The sequence below is a fragment of the Periplaneta americana genome, chromosome 6 (genome assembly GCF_040183065.1).
Source record: "Periplaneta americana isolate PAMFEO1 chromosome 6, P.americana_PAMFEO1_priV1, whole genome shotgun sequence".
Taxonomy (NCBI): Eukaryota; Metazoa; Arthropoda; class Insecta; order Blattodea; family Blattidae; genus Periplaneta; species Periplaneta americana.
In genome coordinates this window covers 158108075-158127692 of record NC_091122.1, presented here as the reverse complement: position 1 = coordinate 158127692, position 19618 = coordinate 158108075, and the positions used below count along the sequence as shown (strand labels likewise).

Genomic DNA, 19618 nt, shown 5'->3' with positions numbered 1-19618 from the left:
CAATAAATGTCCATGCCTGAATAACGTGATTTCCGAGACCAGGACGGAAAAATTATAATTTTTTTTCGTGTATCAACGAAACACCATCCATGTTCTCATTTTCCGTTACATTCATAAAGCCCTGTATGATGTTTAATAAAAGGACTATATTATTATCAGAAAAAATTGACCCCTGAGGTTTTTTGTTCAGTTCATTTATTTTATTTTCTACTGTAGTCTATACAGATGGAATTCGCTTGTTTTACTTCCACAAAAACAACAAAACGGCAAAGCATTCATTTGTTTTCTTGATCAGCGCCCACTTGATGCATTCGTTTCTCCGCTCTTTAAGAGCATCAAATTGGCCGTGGTTGCTAAATATCGCTGATGCCAAATGTATTTATTTCTTAAACCAGCAATTAGTAAATCGAGACAAGTTGATTGGAGATTAACAATGCAATGAAGGTTCAAATAAATCAGACATCAGCTGATTGGTGATGAGGGGCTGATTTGGTTTGTTTTCTGCAACCGGGACTTAGATTATTAATATGATGTTCAGTGCTTCACAAATTATTTCGTTATATTTATTTTAATATGAACTTGAAGCAAATGTGAGGAAAGTTTATAAACTTTTACTAAAAAGTACCATTTATATTTTTTAAATTATAAGATCTTTAATACAAGAAACTTTAAGGCGCTAAGTACAGTTGGAAGCCTCTTAACTGGGAAATTAATCGACAATAGCCGATATTTGACATTAGACCTACTTACTTACTTACTCATGGCTTTTAAGGAACTCGAAGGTTCATTGCTGCCCTCACATAAGGCCGCCATCGGTCCCTATCTTAAGCAAGATTAATCTAGTCTCTACCATCATATTCCACCTCCATTAAATCCATTTTAGTGTGATCCTCCCATCTACGTCTCGGTCTCCCCAATAGTCTTTTTCCCTCCGGCCTCCCAACTAACACTCTATATGCATTTCTGGATTCGCCCATACGTGCTACATGCCCTGCCCATCTCAAACGTCTGAACTTAATGTTCCTAATTATGTCAGGGGAAGAATACAATACGTGCAGTTCTGTGTTGTGTAACTTTCTCCATTCTCCTGTAACTTCACCCCTCTTAGCCCCAAATATTTTCCTAAGCACCTTATTCTCAAACACCCTTAACCTCTGTTCCTCTCTCAAAGTGAGAGTCCAAGTTCCACAAGTATACAGATCAACCGGTAATGTAACTGTTTTATAAATTCTAACTTTCAGCTTTTTTGAGACAAGAATGAATGATAAAAGCTTCTCAACCGAATAATAACATAGAATTCCTATATTTGTTCTGCGTTTAATTTCCTCTCGAATGCCATTTATATTAATTGTCACTGTTACTCCAAGATATTTGAATTTTTTTCACCTCTTCAAAGGATAAATTTCCAATTGTTATATTTCCATTTCGTACAATATTCTGGTCACGAGACATAATCATATACCTACTAGAGACAATAAATGAAAGCATTTCCATTTTTTTAAATCTTCAGGCATTTTAAAATAATGTTGTTGAATATATCCAAGTGCTGATTGCCTTTATACAAAGCTTGAAATCTTTTGTTTGGCTTGGAAGATTTATTAGATAAATTAAATTGTTAGCACTTATTATCATATAAGTAATATATATGTTGGGGACATTTTAGACGTTTATTTTAAGCCAATTTTTTTTTCTTTACAAATTTACATTGTAGAGATTTGCATTAGTGGTACCGTAGCTCGATGTCGGTACAACTTCGATCTAATTTGATATCGTACAGAACGTCACACTGGATTTAATACTGTAGCTTCTTTGAGCTGTGTTCTGAATTCTGCGTAAGCCATGATCATCACTGGCAACCTTGCCACATAATTGAGTCTTCTTAGGAGAATTACATTGTTTATTCCATGATATCGTGTCTTTTCTTGGAGAAGGACGAGTTATAAGGATAAAATATAATCAAAATTAACTTTATTTTGTCTTCGTAGAAAACGTATATAATTTTGTTGTCGACATTCTTGTATACTCTTGAATATAAAAACGAGAAAATATTTTAAATTAACGTTCTTAGGACACAAGATTTGTTTTATAAATTTTTAGTTAGTGAAAAGTGAAAAGACACTACATTTGTCTCTCTCTTTCAGCCTTATTGTGTCAACTTTTATTTCAATCATTGTACTTGGTACACTGTCGTCACAGAATTGCTGTACGTACAGTTTACAAGGACATTTAAATTTTGTAAATACAACGAAGTGAATTGCCTGGAAGTTATAGAGACGCTGGAACTTAATACTGCAGGATGGAGGTTAAGTCAAAGAAACTGTACCACACTGCATCAGCTCAAACAATGTAGTCCTTCCTGGTTAACATCCGTGCCTAAGACTGTACCAAAGAAGTATATAGGACACCGGGAGGCAATATTGTGTCTCCCTCAACTTCCCAACCCCAAAATTCGTGACCCCCTCCCCTTATACTTCCCCTAAAAACACCTACATCCAATGTTTTGGGCGGATAGATCAATAGAGAGACTTCGGAACAGTTCGGCTGGATTCGCAAGCCGTCGTGTTGCGAATCGTTATACCTCATACGCGTATTTTTTAAAATGCTGTTTAATACAGTGTGTTAATGCGAGCAATATGTAATGTGGAAGACGGATTCTGCTTTCCTCTTTAATGAGAGATGAGTCAAATTGTGTATTAGAATAACAGTGACGTATATGAGGTGCTGGATTTCTATAAGGAATTGAAATAAATGTTAATTTAGCTTTCTGCTTGCTTTGGCCGCTATGAGGCGCTCATGTAGCTCCGCCTGTGAACTGCTCTGACGCAACCAGCAGTGCTGAATATACTGACATACTTTGTTTTTGTGTGAGCTAAAGAAACGTTAACTGTAAAAGCAGAAAAATATTTTCCTGTGATATATTTTTATAGCTTTTTGAACTTCAAGCTCGGGATTTGTTGATTACAGACTTAAAGGCGAACTGTAGATCATGTAGTGGTTACATGGTTGTCAGTATGGATTGAAAGAGGCTCTATACGCATTACGATAGTCAATTGTTTTGTTTATTTTTATTACGGTGCATCATGGATCTGTTATTTTGAAATCCGAACTATAACAAACATTCATTACTTCCGCTGTCATAGTCTCGCCACTTTTTTCTGTATTGTTGTATTCACAGTTTTAAAATATAAAATAAATTATGAATAGTGGAAAGGTATATACGGTACTGTGATTTTTTGGAGCACTGAAAGTGTGGACAAAATCATATATAAGGTAAGGTTCAGTTTTATGGCTCTGAATGTTTTGTGTGCTATTAGATAATTTATTGAATACCGAAAGTAACATCTCTCTCAAAAGTATCAGTATGACCAACTGTGCACTAATTTACCTCTTCATCTCCTTTCATGAGGGATGATTTTCATGTGGGTAGAATTATTCGTTTGAAAACCGGTTTCTTTTAATGATTATAGCAGATATGAAAAGTAAGAACATTATTTAATTCCATGTAGCTCAGTATATTTCTCTGTTATTTTGTGTGAAGCTATTTGCAATGATTATATTTGTTTTAACGCTTCTTTCGTGGTAAGAGAGGTTATGTAGCTTTGGTATCATCATGAATGATGAACAAAAAATGAATTGGGATTGAAGTGTATGTTGTGCAGGAGTATCAGCTTATTTAGGAATCTGCTGGACTCTCTTGAATTCCAGTGGTCGTTGTAGATTTCGAAACATTTACAAATTTTGTAGTATAAAGCGATGTAGGCCTGCTAACCATGGTATGATGAACATATTTCACATATGCATGTTTCAGGTTAAATGTATTATTTTATGGTTTTAGCTATTATGTAGGGCTATACCATATTATATTAAATACGTGTTCAATGTTAAATATTAAGCATGTATTATATAGGCTAATTTGTGCAACATTGATATAATAAATAAGTAGGACTGATTGAATTTCCAACTTCTTTACTGTTTTAATATCTAGGATTTACCTTAGCTGACCAGTTTCGAAGTCTTCTTCTTCTTCTGTTTATTCTTTTGTTTCTTATTCTTCTTCTTCTTCTTCTTCATAAATATTAACACAGTAAAGCAGTTGGAAATTTAATCACTGATATAGTTCAATAAATGTTAAAAGTTTCTACATAACTCATGTGAATTGTAACTGTGACCACTATTTTATATTATAACTTTATAATTGTTTATTGGTTATAAAATATGTATTCTGATGTCAACTATAACCCTAATATACCTCAGGGTGAAATAGGGTTTATTAAATTGGATAATATAAAAAAAATGTTAAAAGTCATTATAAAAAAAGAAAAATAACTAGACGTATCCATCATAGTTCAGTATTAGATTTTCGAATGTCTAACACGCAAATAGACGAGTTACGCATTTTTTTTATAAACGTTTATCAATAATTGAAATAAAAAATATATTTACGCTGAAAGAAAAAGATAATATTACGAACATGTCATTCTTACAGTCAGAACACTGAGTTTACTGAAACCTAGATTGCGAAATAATATTTTTTGCACGATTGTGTTTTTTGCTGTATTTACAGTTAATGTTGTTAGGTCTTGAAAGTTAGAATTCGCACAGAGAAACTTGTTGCTAGGGACACATTCTTCATAATATAAAACTATACTGAAATAGACTCATTATAGTGCACTTATTGTTACTTAGTTACCATTAAAATGCAGTTCTGCGAAGGCTTTGGAATAATATTGCTGTAAATTTTCAATGCAAAATATATTGTATTTGCAATTTTAAAAATATTCGCGTGCAAAAAATTTTTTACAATACAAGTTTGTGAAGTGCATTACAAATCTCGGAAATTAAAAACTCGCTCTGCTCATTTTTTCAAACTTTTTCTCGATTTTGTAAAAAACACTCCCCAACCTTGTATCGTAATATAATATTTGAATACCATATAAAATTGAAATTGAATTTCCCAGTATTCGTTTAATTTTTAAATTTGTTTACAGATTCACTTTACTTTGAAAACCAAATACTGTATTGATGGTAACAGCCTTTATAGCCTTTGTATTGTTTACACGTATGAAAAACAATTTAATGTAAATGGATAAATTTATGAACATTTTAGTATTTTGACTCTGAAAGATTAATTTGTTATAAAAATAAATAAACTAATATTTTTAAAGCTTTTCGTTTCTACCATTGAATGAATAAGGGATACAGTATGGCATTTAATAAAATAAAGACACAAATATAATTGTCAATTTATATTAAATGTGTTTTTTCCTCTCTTTTGTCTTTTTTTTTTTTTTTTTTTTTTTTTTTTTTTTTTTTTTTTTGCTCTTGTGTGTTATTTATTGGCTTGAATTAAGTTACTTACTGTATTTAGTAAACTGTCCTTGTAAATTTTATGTCATACTAGCTGAAATCACCCGTCGTTGCCTGTGTTTTCCTTTCTGCTTCTATTTTTTAATTGAACTGGTTGTTAGGCTTTTCGGAAATCTCGGAAATCCAACTACAGACAACAAAACGAATTGTCATTACTAAGCTCTCCTCATCCCTAAAAGATTAACCTTTCCATAGCGTCACGTACTTGAATTAATGAACTTCTTAGCCAAATGCCTGCCAGGGTTAACTCAATTTAAACAGCTGTAGATCAGGCATCGAAAAGAAAACATTTCGTCATGTGCCTTATGTTCAACTGTTTTTAATATATATCTATTTGTTTTTGTTCATTTATTTATTTATTTATTTATTTATTTATTTATTTATTTATTTATTTATTTATTTATTTATTTATTTATTTATTTATTTATTTATTCTGATATATTTAAGGCCATTAGGCCATCTTCCACACCGCCAGAAATACGAATAAAATAAATAGAAAATCAAACTATAAACAAAGTAAAAGCAAACGAAACTATATACAGGCTACAGTCACACAACCTAGATTGTCTAGATTTTGGTCTTCATGATGATCAACAATGTTTTTTTTTAATTTCGTGTTATTTTTCCACGGCCTCATGGAGGTCGATGTTGAATACAGCAGACAATAATAAAGAACAATTGACTGTATAAGATTGCATTTTAATATTATACATGAATGTTTGATCGTATTTATTTTTATTTTTTATCTGTTTAATTAATTTAACGTCCATTTGTCCGATTTTAATGTAGTCTATGTTCTTCTCCTGGTTGTAAAGGTTAAATGTGGAAACTTTGGCAAGTGTCGGTGAAAGCATGTAGATTTGGTTAGAGTACATACATATATACATAGTCACATTGACTTTTATATATAAGATTTTTGGCTAAGACCACACCGTACACGAGCCTGGCTCATACGGTAGTGGCTAGAAACATTTTTGTTTTATAATTTTAATTTGTACTAGCTAGCTAGTTAAATAAATTTAAATTTAAATTTAAGTGATTTCAGATGGTTGAGGACATTTGAATGGACAGATTCCACACTTACGAGTACACGAAATTTTAATACCTTATCTTGAATAGTTACTCTCGTATCTTCCCGAATCTCTTACCAACATTTTCCTTCAAGCTTTATTAGCTGAAACTTTGACTGGTCTGCATGACTTATGGAAGTTATTCGACTATAACATATTTTGTTCTACAATATGAAAATACATCAGCACGTTATGGAAGTTGACACAGTTCATACTATTGATATCATATACCATGTGTATTTCAAACTATAGTACATAGGGAATCAACAATGCCATAAAAAATCCATGTATAAAAAATTGAAAGTAAAATTTCATGTAGCTGGCCATGTGCAATAAATTAGTAGGCCTTGTAGAAAAGAAGACTACCTACTTAGACCTATTATTGCATATATGATCGTTTGACAACATATCAGTTTTAGGTTAGGCGATTAAAATAATTATATCATGGTATTAATATTATAATTTCAGTTGTTTATTCCATTTTAAAGACTTTTATTGCAATTCTTGGAATGCTTATGTGTTTCTTTTCATTAATCCTCAACAGGATTCTCTCTACGATTCTGTTCAATATTATGCCCTGCCCTTCTTTCACATCTGCATGGTTCCAGTATTTCTGGAGAAATTAATCACACGTCTGATCGTATTGTGGGATGGAACTCTTCTACCAGAAAAGATCCCAACAAATAGGTCTCTTACCTTTCTCAAAGAATTGTTTGTATACAGTTCAATAAATATTTTCTTCTGTAGTATAATAATCCATTGTTTCAAGATTAATACCGTCAAACAGAACTTTAATCAGCAAGTAGTCTTCTTTTCTACAAACATACATAAGTGTTCTGCCCATGGGCAGGTCTTTCACTGCAAACCCAGCATTCTACAATTTTCCTTATTTTCTGCTTTCCTCTTAGTCTCCGCATATGATCCATATACGAGTATTTTAATGTCGTCTATCATCTGATATCTTCTTCTGCCCCTAACTCTTCTCCCGTTCACAATTCCTTCTAGTGCATCCTTTAGGAGACAGTTTCTTCTCAGCCAGTGACCCAACCAATTCCTTTTTTCTCTTTCTGATCAGTTTCAGTATCATTCTTTCTTCACCCACTCTTTCCAACACAGCTCCATTTATTATTCTGTCTGTCCACTTCACACGCTCCATTCTTCTTCATATCTACATTTCAAATGATTTTATTCGTTTCCCTTCATTTCGTCGTAATATCCATGTTTCTGCCACAATGCCACACTCCACACAAAGCAATTCACTAGTCTCTTCCTTTAGTTCTATTTTCACAGGTCCGCAGAAGATGCTCCTTTTTATATTAAAAGCTTCTTCCTTTTGAATTCCTGGCAGCAGCTCATGTTACTGCTTATAGTACACTCCAAGTATTTGAAGCTGTCCACTTGCTTTACTGCCTCACTTAGAATTCGTAAGTTTACCTTCTTTGTTTTTCTTGCGACAACTACGGTCTTCGTCTTGTTTGCATTTATCTTCATTCCATACTGCTCATAGCTGTCATTTAGCTCCAGTAGCATAACCCTTAGTATCGTCTCCTCTTCTGCTAACAACGCCATATCATCTGCAAATCTTATGCATTTTATTCTTCTTCCTCCTACTTTTACCCCTCCCATGTTCTGAAAACATTTCTTGACAAAATCTTCCAAGTATATGTTGAACATTGTAGATGATAAAGAGCATCCTTGTCGTACTCCTCTCTCTATTTCAATTCCTTCAGACATTTCTTCTCCTATCCTGACTTTGACTCGTCATTTTATATATAGGTTGCTGAACAGCCTCCTGTCTTTCCAATCCACACTTATTTTCTTCAGGATGTCCAACAGTTTGTTCCAATTCACTGTGTCAAACGCCTTTTCTAGGTCCAAAATACTATATAGGCCTACACTTCTTTATTATATTTATCCTGCGTTTTATTTCCTCTCGAGTGTCATTTTTATTTGTTACTATTCCATATTTTGAAAGAAAAAATTCCATTTCTTATAGTGATAGTCTATTTCCATCTCGTACTATGTTGTGGTCACGAGACATAATCATATAGGCTACTCTGTTTGTTTGCTTTTTTTCGGAATTAACTTCCAAATCTCTGTCCTTACTTGATTCAAGTAAAATTCCCGTGTTTCTCTAATAGTTTGTGGATTTTCTTCTAACATATTCACGTCATCTGCATGAACAAGCAGCTGATGTAACCAGTTCAATTCCTACTATATTATTATTATTATTATTATTATTATTATTATTATTATTATTATTATTATTATTATTACCTATATAATCGGAATTATTATGAGTATAGAGATGTTTTAAGTGTGGGTTCACTTTTATCTTCTGTTACAGCCAATTTATAGGGAGGTCTACATGGAAAATTTCGAAAAATTTGTTATTTAAAAATTGCCCCAGTTGTTCGGATAAACCAGACGTAACGGGCCCAACAAAGTAGGTGATACTTCAGATCGTACATATTTACTCTCATGATGGAACCTGTAGAGTCTTAAAGAAAAGTTTTGTCAGATAGATACTTTATAAGTCCCAGAAAGGAGGTAGTGCGCATAACCAGACATACAAAAAAACTATTATTACCTCAACTATAGTCCGTTCCAGGAATCTGTGGAGTAGAAAGACGAAACAAGACCTCTGCGCAAGTGGTACATGGGAGGGCTAGAGCCAATGATCGCTCTGGGGGAGGTGCTGGTTGAACGATGCTGCAATCGCTTGCAGGAATTGGATCATTTCTATCTGAACTCTACTCTACCTTCTAACACGAGCATCTTACCCTTCAGCGGCCTCGAGCTGATGCTGCCCACAATACACTCCGGCACAGATAGACTCCACCCCCATATGCGTGAAGTTACTCCACAGATCTCTGGGACGGACCGTAGTCGTTCTCTTCTGAACCAGGTCGCTCGTCCTCTGATCATGTGCACTGCCTGCTTTCTGGGACTTTCAAGTAGCTATCTGTGCGACAAAACTTTCTCTAAGACTGTACTTATTTTTTTAAATCGGAGATGTTAAATTCCAGCAAACGGTGAAGCATTCAAAGTCTACTTCTGGTCACTACCACTATTTTGATAGATAAGGTTTTGTTTATTTGTTTCAGACTTTCACTAATTCACGTATTGATATACATACCTACCATCATTTCGTAAAATCTATATATATATATATATATATATATATATATATATATATATATATATATATATATATAATTTGAACTGGTAGTCTAATGGAAATTACGGGAAAACGGTTGAAAGGATTTTAATAAATAACACCTCATTTTGAAGCTTGGAATCCAAAGTTTTTCAGAAAAATAGTAGTTTTTAGTGAAATGTCAATTTTCCTACATCATTTTCCTATTTTCCAAAATACATCTTTCGTCAGTTTTGAGAACTAATTGCATTTCAGTATAAAACAAAACACTCGCTACAATAAACAATAGGTTATTACACGAAGGCCATGACCTGCAGGATTGCCGACATATTTAGAGCTCAAATTCAATTGGTTATTTAAAACTTCAAGACTTACTAAAAATAATTTACAGGTCTGATTCTGCGGTGTGTAATTTTCTGAGTGCATCTGTGTATTGGATATTAAAATTTACAAACTTTGAGGTGGTTTGATGACATTATTACCATTAGAAATTAAATATTGTTATAGTTAATGCCATGATGCGACTATTTTTCATTAATTATACATATTAATGGTATACTGATGATATGAAAGTGAAACTTTTTGGGATTATGTAAATAGATGTAGAGAATATCTTAAATTAGATCTTCATTTCTATAATTTCCTATATATAACTACAAAAGTTAAGTAAAACAATAATATTGTTATTAAAAATCAAATATTTTTAATTATTTTTAGTTACTAATCAAGTGGCGTTGAGTCTTTTTCATACACTTAATGGCGGTGTGGTATGGGTATTTATATGCGTCATTCTCTTCAGTATTGGCTTGAGAGAGAGCAAGAATTACAGTTCCTAAGGAAAGATAAAATGTATTACTTATTGATAAAATAAGAGGCCTAGAAAATTTTGTAGTCTCCCGATCATTTCAGCATGATCTCTTAGCAGGATAAAATGATTTTGTGCGAGATCGTACGTATTTGCTTGTTTTCCGCACAGAACCAATACGCGGTAAGTGTGAAATACCACATTCAGTATTTCCAACGTAACACACATAACAATTTCCCTCTTCTTACCGCTTAAGCGCGACATTCATTTTACTGATTTAGGCTTTTAACATATTATTTTTAGAGACGTTTAACATAGTAATAATTATAAATTGGAAACTTACCACTGCAATTTCACCTAAATTGCAAATGTTAATTATTGTTTTTAAATATTTGCAAAAATTAAGTAAAGTCTACTACTTCACGAAACTTATTGCATTCCTGATACAAGTAACGTTAAGGAAGCCGTGAAAAAATCAACAAGATTCCAGATGCGGATGTTATTACTGCAATGTTATATAAATAATATTGTTAAAATATTAAAATGAAAAATAAATCATTACATAACCTTACCGTTTGTTTTAAGTTCGCATTTATAGTCTGGGGAAAAAAAAAAAAAGACAGACGTATATCACGCCTGCTGGAGTATAGTAAACACAGAAAACATTTTATAGCAACAATGTTGAAGAAAGATATTTTGGTTTTCCGAAGTTGGCGTCATTAAACAGAAACCAAGATGGAGATTTCATTGCAACTAATTAGAAATTCGTCTTTCAGGTATGTAATAAACGATCTTCGCGCAAAATAATGTACGATACACGAGCGGTATGTTTGTTTTCATGTTCTTGGAAATTAAAAAAGCTCAACTTCGTTTCGCTTTTTCAATCTTTTCCTCGACCATGAAAACGTCAACATACCGCTATTGTAACGCATATTACTATTACTGCCTACTTTTCAAGCTCTACATGCAGCAGCTATACCAAGATGTTATGTCTATAATTGTTCGAAAGCATAGCAAACCTGACATTTTTTTAACTTTCGCCTACAATCCACAAGGACCTGAAATAGCTACTGCTTTAGTCCCACATGAAAAACCCACTGATCGTTCGGACAATGCTACTTGCGTTTTCGCATTGAAACTCAAAAACTGAAGGTGAATAGGTTCAAGAAAAAGTATTTGGCGTAAAAAACCATTCAGAGGGAGTAAGTTTCATTATTATGGAAGCAAATGACTTTCAAAATGTCTGGTATTCTTTATTGAAAATAAACCTGAAAAATTTGTTTGAACGTCTAATGAACTTAGTTTGCAGCGTTTGCTGCACATGCCATTAGTTATTATCAGGCTTCGAGACTTGGGACCCGATACAATAACTTTACTGTGTATGTACTATAGGTTGTTGACTCGCTGCAGAAAGGTAGAGATCTGTTGAAGTAACAACGTTGCTATTTAGAATAGAGTACAGTAGTATGGGGGAACACACACATATGTACATTCTGAAAGTAAATATACATTACAAAATGACAATGTCAAAACAATGTGAAAAGCATTTATTCTCCTGTCTTTTATAAGCATTTGTGTTTAATTATACACAGTGTTAATGGTGGAAATAAACACGTAGAAATTTTAATTTCTTCATTTATCCTATTGGTCGTCTTTAGGAAGTGCAGTTACAGCACCAAATTGCAATGTACTACAAGATACATTTTCAGTGTCTCAAACGTAAATCTTTTTCGGTTATCTGCCAAACACAGTTTGTACTGTGAAAAGCTGCGCTCTACTTCGCATGACGTGATAGGAACAAAACGAAGAAACCTAACATCATTGAAGTCTCTATGTCCACTAATTTGCTGTTTATGTTACACAATGTTCCATATCCGTTATTCTTACATAAAATTGATTTCCACTTCTGTTTTACACATTCAGTAACCGGTGTACTTGTTGTCTCATTAAATCTCTGTGTCATTTTCTCAACTAATTTGAGGGCTTCCGGCATCTCTTGCTCTGACTTTTCTAACAGCGTAATAGTTTCAGACACAGTTTGAAAATAGGTTTGCATGAAAACCAAATTATTCATCAGAACCTTCAAATCCAGAGCGTTTTCCTTTGCGTATTTGTTGGCATTCATTCTACAGTACCCCCACCCACTGTACGCTTTACCACTATACTCAGTACACCGTTATACGCATTTCCCACTGAACTGCTCTATTGGGTCCGAAGTCTCGAAGTCTGGTTATTACATATTTTCAGAAGACGAATTTATTGTTGTATTAGTACAATTAAAGCGGGAAAACCAGGACGGCTAAACTGAATACAGTAACAGATCCATCATTCCGCCAGTCTGTTTGAGACAACATTCATCGTGGTGTATCGTTGTTTTAAGCACTACACAAAAAGAATAAAAAGAAAACATACAAGAACATGATCGTTTGCACGCACGAGGACCTGAGGAAGGACGGTGGAGGGGTAGGAGAAGCTGCACAGGACTTGTATGCAAGTTCTTCACTTCAGTCTGGGCCCCCGAGGGCCGAACGCATGCTAGGAGCTCCCGCCTCCACTGACTTTTTGCTCAGATGATAACCTCGCTTCTAACAATGTATGTTTATTTTAATGTTACATACTCTGTCTTCTGTGCTGGAGCAAATAACCTTGTCTCTACTATTTAAAAAAATGCCATTGTCTGTATTTTCATAAGGATACTTGTCTGACATGACTTGGTGTTCTTTCTGTTGATGCTTTGGTTGGGAGTTTTCTTTCCCCATCAAGTTTATTTATGAAATAAGGTCGAACATAATTAATCTACCATTTCCAGTATCAAGGTGTGCCCTAGATGATGTGACATTATTAACAGAATCTGAAAATGATCTCCAGCGTTATTACAATAACTTATATCTGAGAAATTCATTCATTCATTCATTCATTCATTCATTCATTCATTCATTCATTCATTCATTCATTCATTCATTCATTCATTCGTTGTTCTCTTGTCTTTCACTGAAAACGCAGCATTCTCCAGTCTTTCCTATTTTCTGCCTTCCTCTTTGTCTCCTCATTCATCATGATCCATATACATATGATTCACGAGGATGGTGAAAATTGGTCAAGTCTCACCACTACACATCATGGGATTCCACAAGGTTCAATAATTGATCCTCTATTATTCTTAATAGCAATAAATGACCTTCCAGAATTCATTAAAGCAATAACAATTATGTATGCAGATGACACTACTTTCCTATGTTCTTCCTCTGCTATAAATCAATTACATGCTCTCAACAACGACACTCTATCACAGAGGGCTTTATGGTTTGAATCTAATGGTTTCTTGCTTAATCTAGAAAAAATTATCAACATAACTTTCAGCCTAAATTATCTAATAAATAAGGACAACAGACTCAACTACACAACATTTCTAGGACTTTTTATAGACTCCAGTTTAACATGGGATAATCACATCGAATACATATGCACAAAGCTATCAAGTGTTTTATATTTGTTAACGAAATTAACGACTTGCGTTTCTCAAAATTATTTAAGATGAACCTACTTTTCTTTCTTTCAGTTATATGCCCTAATTTTCTGGGGAAATGGAACCAAAATTGGAAGCGTCTTGATTTTACAAAAGAAAGCCATTAGAATTTTATGTAAATAAAACTATCTGGAACATTGTCGGTCACTTTTCAGACAATCACGGATTTTAACAATCATAAATTTGTATGTATATAATATGTATATATATATATATATATATATATATATATATATATATATATATATATAATATGATCTAGTACTTTACACTCGACAAAATATTGACAATTATTCATTAGTGGCCAATATACATGATCATGAAATTAGAAATAGTGAACAAATTAATATTCCATATTGTAGATTACACAAGAGCAACACAAACTTTTTAATTATGGGGATGAAATTATATAATAAGCTCCCCAGTCAATATTATAAATTACCAATCAATAGCTTCAAAACTAGATTTTACAATTGGTTATTAAATACTCCTTTTTATTCTTTTGCTGAGTTTTTCAACACAAATTTGTATGAAATTGTATTTTAATAAATAAGTTTAATTGCAATTTAGTTAGTTTTCTTTCATTTAAAAGTTTCAAATTATTTCATGTTTTCATTGCATTATTTAAATTTTACTGTTTCTTTTATTAGTGTTTTTTAAAATGTATTTATATGTTTTTCAATGTATTCTGACGAAGCCCAAAACTGTATGTCTAATGGCCAAATAAATATTGAATTGAATTGAATTGATTTACCGTCCCTTATGGAGCTTATTTCCAAAGACATTCTGAGCAAAAAAATGTGATATACAGTAAACATTTGTCCTAATCTCAATATTTTCAGAATTACACTAATTTGTTTGTAAAATACCATTATTCTTGAGTTTTAAGGGTAAAATAATATTACAGATAAAGAATGACTTTTTCAGGAGTATCATTTCTTTAATTAGCTAGTATTCTGAAGCTGAAGTGTTGTGAATTCCATAGTTGCTTCATAGAGATTTTTTTTTTTTTCGATTTTTAACTACAAAATTAAATTTTCTTACGCATTTATCACAACAATTGCTACAAATCACGCCACTCTCGTAAATTCTTTAAGACTGTACTTTAGGGTGCATAATTCAACTGTAAAGAATCAAGCTCATAAAGTCGTATGATTTGTAACAGTTTTTGTGAAAGTACGTAAGAATGATGTCATTTTTAGTTAAAAATTGAAAAATAAAATCTGTACAAAGCAATTAACAGCACATTTTTAGCTTCAGAATAGTAGCCAATTAAAGAATTGACACTTCTGAATAGTTCATTCTCTATTTGTAATATTTTCTTACCCTTAAAACTAAAGAAAAAAAATATTATTTCGTTTGCCTCCCCCCCCCCCCCCAATTGTTGCGAGGACCTTTTCTGCCGAGTTTTGAATGCGAAATTTCTTTGGGTGAGGGTGCTTTCAAGTGTTTTAATTCTTTTGATTGCTTCTTTTCTCGATTGTTGTGATGGATCCATGTATCGTCTACAATTACAATGCGATCTAAAAAGTTAAGAAAATCTTCTTCAAAATGTAGATTTATAAAACATACTTGAGAAAGAAAGAAAGAAAGCAAGGAATTGTGATAGAAAATTAGAATTCCATTTGGTGGTCCGTGAGAAATAGAAGTTAGGGAAAACTGATCTAATTTAAGTCTTTCAGAATTACCATTTCTCTACGAGGTATTATGGTATTTTCACCGATCCATATCTATACGCAGTGACGTCCAACGTTTCGCAGTTAGACCGAGTAAATAGAAACATCTGTCAAGAGATCATCTCTTGGTAACGGATCCAACAGATAAATTCTTCCGTTCTCTAACTGTCCTGGTTACTGATCTAACAGATAAATTCTTCCGTTATCTAATTGCCCTGGTAACGGATTCAACAGTTATTCTTCTTTCCTTTGCAGATGCGCAGATAAATTCTTCCTTTCTCTGTCTAATTGTCCTGATAACAGCAGAAAATTATTTCTTTCTCTGTCTTACTGTCCTGGTAACGGATCCACAGATAAATACTTATGTTCTCTAACTATCGTGATAACGGATTCAACAGATAGATTCTTCCTTTCTCTGTCTAGCTATCCTGGTAACGGATCCAACAGATAAATTCTTCCGTTCTATAACTGTCCTAGTAACAGATCCAACTGTTATTCTTCCTTTCTTTGCGGATCATAAAGCTAAATTCTTCCTTTCTCTGTCTGTCTTGATAATGGATTCAACAGAAAGATTCTTACTTTCTCTATCCCGGTAACGAATTCAACAGATTATTTCCTCCATTTTCTGTCTAACTGCCCTAGTGACGGATCCAACAGGTAAATTTTTCCATTATCTGTCATGGTAACGGATTCAATAGTTATTCTTCTTTTCTCTGCTGATTCAAAAGATAAATTCTTCCTTTCTGTTTCTGTCTTGATAACGGAGTCAACAGAAAGATTCTTACTTTCTCTAACTATCCTGGTAACGGATTCAACAGCTAAATTATTCCATTCTCTAACTGCCCTGGTAACGGATCAAACAGATAAATTCTTCCGTTCTCTAACTGTCCTGGTAACGGATTCATCAGTTATTCTTCTTTCCTTTGCAGGTACGCAGATAAATTCTACCTTTCTCTGTCTAACTGTCCTGGTAACTGATCCAACAGATAAATTCTTCTGTTCTCTAACTGTCGTGGTAACAGATTCAACAGATAGATTCTTCCTTTCTCTGTCTATCTATCCTGGTAACGGATCTAACAGATAAATTCTTCCCTTCTCTATCTGTTCTGGTAACGGATCCAACACAAATTCTTCCGTCCTCTATCTGTCCTGTTACGGATCCAATAGATATAAATTCTTCCTTTCTCTGTCTAATATTCTTGGTAACGCATCCAACAGATAGATTTTTCCTTTCTTTGTCTAATTGAAGACATCCACGGAAATTTGTATTTTTGGAATATGTGTTGTAACACAGGACTAAAACCTCAGACTAGTATTGTCGTAGTTTCGCTAACTTCGTATTTCGTAATTTAATCAAGCGTTACCGCTTATGTCTCCATTAAGTGTACAAGCAGTGGGGAAGATATTTATTACGTGATTTGCTGAGAACTCTGTTACGTCTCGTTGCATTAACGAGCTATTGTGCCGCTTGCGGACTGTTCAATAACAAGGCGGAATATAGGCTACTGGTGTTGGTACGAGGCAAATAGAGGTTAAAAAACCATAAACTTGTTTTTTCCACGTTTTACTTATTTTTTCCTTTGTGCGCGCTGCCCCGGGCGTCACGCAATCTTTGTATGTTCTCTGTGACTGACCGATATCCCACTAATAAGCGACGTCTCAACCCGCAACATTTACTATATACAGCACATTTAGAAGGACTCGTACATTTTTTATATTTTTTTATTTTCTCGTAGAGATAAATAAAATATTCAGAGAAAAGATTTAAAACCTAGAATTGATGACCTTTTATCAGGAAGTGTAACGTGAAATAATAAAATGTCTACACAAATATAGAGGTATCTATACTAATAATAAATCTGTAGCCGAAATTTTTCTGGTAATTTTCGATTTTCCAAAAATAATTGGTCCTAACAGATACAATTAACCGCCCTGAAACCGAAAATCGCTTTTTTGAAATTTTTGTTTGTATGTCTGTCTGTCTGTCTGTCTGTTACCTTTTCACGCGATAATGGCTGAACGGATTTCGATGAAAATCGGAATATAAATTAAGTTCGTTATAACTTAGATTTTAGGCTATATGGCATTCAAAATACTTCATTTAAAAGGGGGGTTATAAGGGGGCCTGAATTAAATAAATCGAAATATCTCCCTTATTATTGATTTTTGTGAAAAATGTTACATAGCCAAAGTTTCTTTAAAAATAATTTGCGATAACTTTTATTCCATGAAAAATTTTCATAGGACTGATATTTAATGAGATAAATGAGTTTTAAAATTAAAATAACTGCCATCTAAGGCCGTGTAATGAATTAAAAAACAAATGACTTTGTCTATAAGGGGCCTTGGACAGCAACAATCGAAAGCTATGAAAGATAGCCTACAGATAATGTTTCTGTGTTTGTATGAAGTGATATCAGAAGCTAAATTAACCGATTTGTATAATTAATTATTAATTCACCATTGGAAAGTGTAGTTTCTCTAGATGGACATAATGCTATAACGTTATTACAGTAACTTCTGAGTGAATGGAGGACAGGTAAGATTAAAATAGCTTCTTATGCACAGAAAACTTGATAGGCTATTCTGTACATTCGTTTCCTGTATTTCCTAAAATAATTTTTATGACCAAATGAGTGGTCTCTGGATCAAAATGATCGGATTTTAATTGTGCAAATACAATTTAAATTAAATAACATAATAAACGATTTATTCTGATATCAAACACGGATGTTCCCTTGATCAAATGTCATATTTAAATTATGTAATTACTTTATATTTATTTCTAACGGGTGCAGCGGAGCGCACGGGTACGGCTAGTTTTAAATAATGTTTAACTAAGTATTAAAATATAACCTTATTATCATTTCACTCCAATCATACTGACTTAAACTATAACTGTCTACATTGTTACTCCTTCCTTTAGACATACATCCTGATAGTGCTGTATTTTCAAAATTGTCTCATAATAATCTCTTTCTATTATCTAATATTATTTGAAATATATTAACATTCTATGTATTTTAGCTTAATTCTGCTACATAGTTTGTATTCCAGTGTTTAATTAATAATTCATAGTATTTTGTTGTTTAATTCGTAAATAAATCTTGTATACATGTAACTCTTATCTAAATCAAATTGTTGAATTCTTTGTAAGTTGATATGTATGTATACTTTTTGCTGGTTGAGTGGAAGAAAAGACCTTACGATCTTAACTCTGCCAGCTAAAATAAATTATTATTATTATTATTATTATTATTATTATTATTATTATTATTATTATTATATGAAGAAGAGTGCTAAAAAGTGAGTGCAAGAAATTCAGGGGTGGCAAAAGTGATAGAATAGAAATAGAGAGGAAATTGTTAAGTGAAGAAGATAGTGTAACAGTGTAGTAAGATTGTCATACAAACAATGAATAAAAGAAAATTAAAGTGAAGGAACATCTGAACAATTGTGAAGTGGAAGAGAGATACATTGTAAGTGTAATTAAGTGAATTAGGTATTTCATGTTGTTCAGTGTTGTGGGTTGGGAGTAGTATCAGGGGTACTATAACTGTAGGAGTATTATAGAAATAAATTTGTGCGAGATCGTGCGTATTTGCTTGGTTTCCGCACAAAACCAATCCGCGGTAAGTCTAAAATTCCACATTCAGTATTCCCAACCTAACACACATAACAATTTCCCTCTTCTTACCGTTTAAGTGACATATTTATTTTATTGCTTTAGGCTTTTAACATATTATTTTTAGAGACGTTCAGTATAGTAATAATTATAAATTGGAAACTTACCACTGCAATTTCACCTAAATTGCACTGTTAATTATTGTTTTTAAATATATGCAAAAATTAAATAAACTCTACAACTCCACCAAAGTTACTGCATTCGTGATGCATGTAACATTAAGGAAGCCGTTTGTTTTAAGTTCGCATTTATAGACTGGGGGGGGGGGGAAGACAGACGTTTATCACGGCCTGCTGGAGTATAGTAAACACCGAAAACATTTTAAAGCA

General features: G+C 33.0%; 1 protein-coding gene across 7 annotated transcripts in view; it reads left to right on the top strand.

The window, feature by feature from the left end:
• LOC138701967 (uncharacterized) overlaps positions 1 to 19618 on the top strand; it is a 1800590-nt gene that overhangs the window by 544346 nt on the left and 1236626 nt on the right. The window contains exon 1 of one of the 7 annotated variants that reach the window (XR_011332746.1): positions 2580 to 3270. The exons of the other annotated variants lie outside the window; for them this stretch is intronic. The gene's annotated coding sequence lies outside the window, so the exon portion shown is untranslated. Of the gene's footprint in view, positions 1 to 2579; positions 3271 to 19618 lie in introns of those variants that run through there. 7 annotated transcript variants of the gene reach the window in all.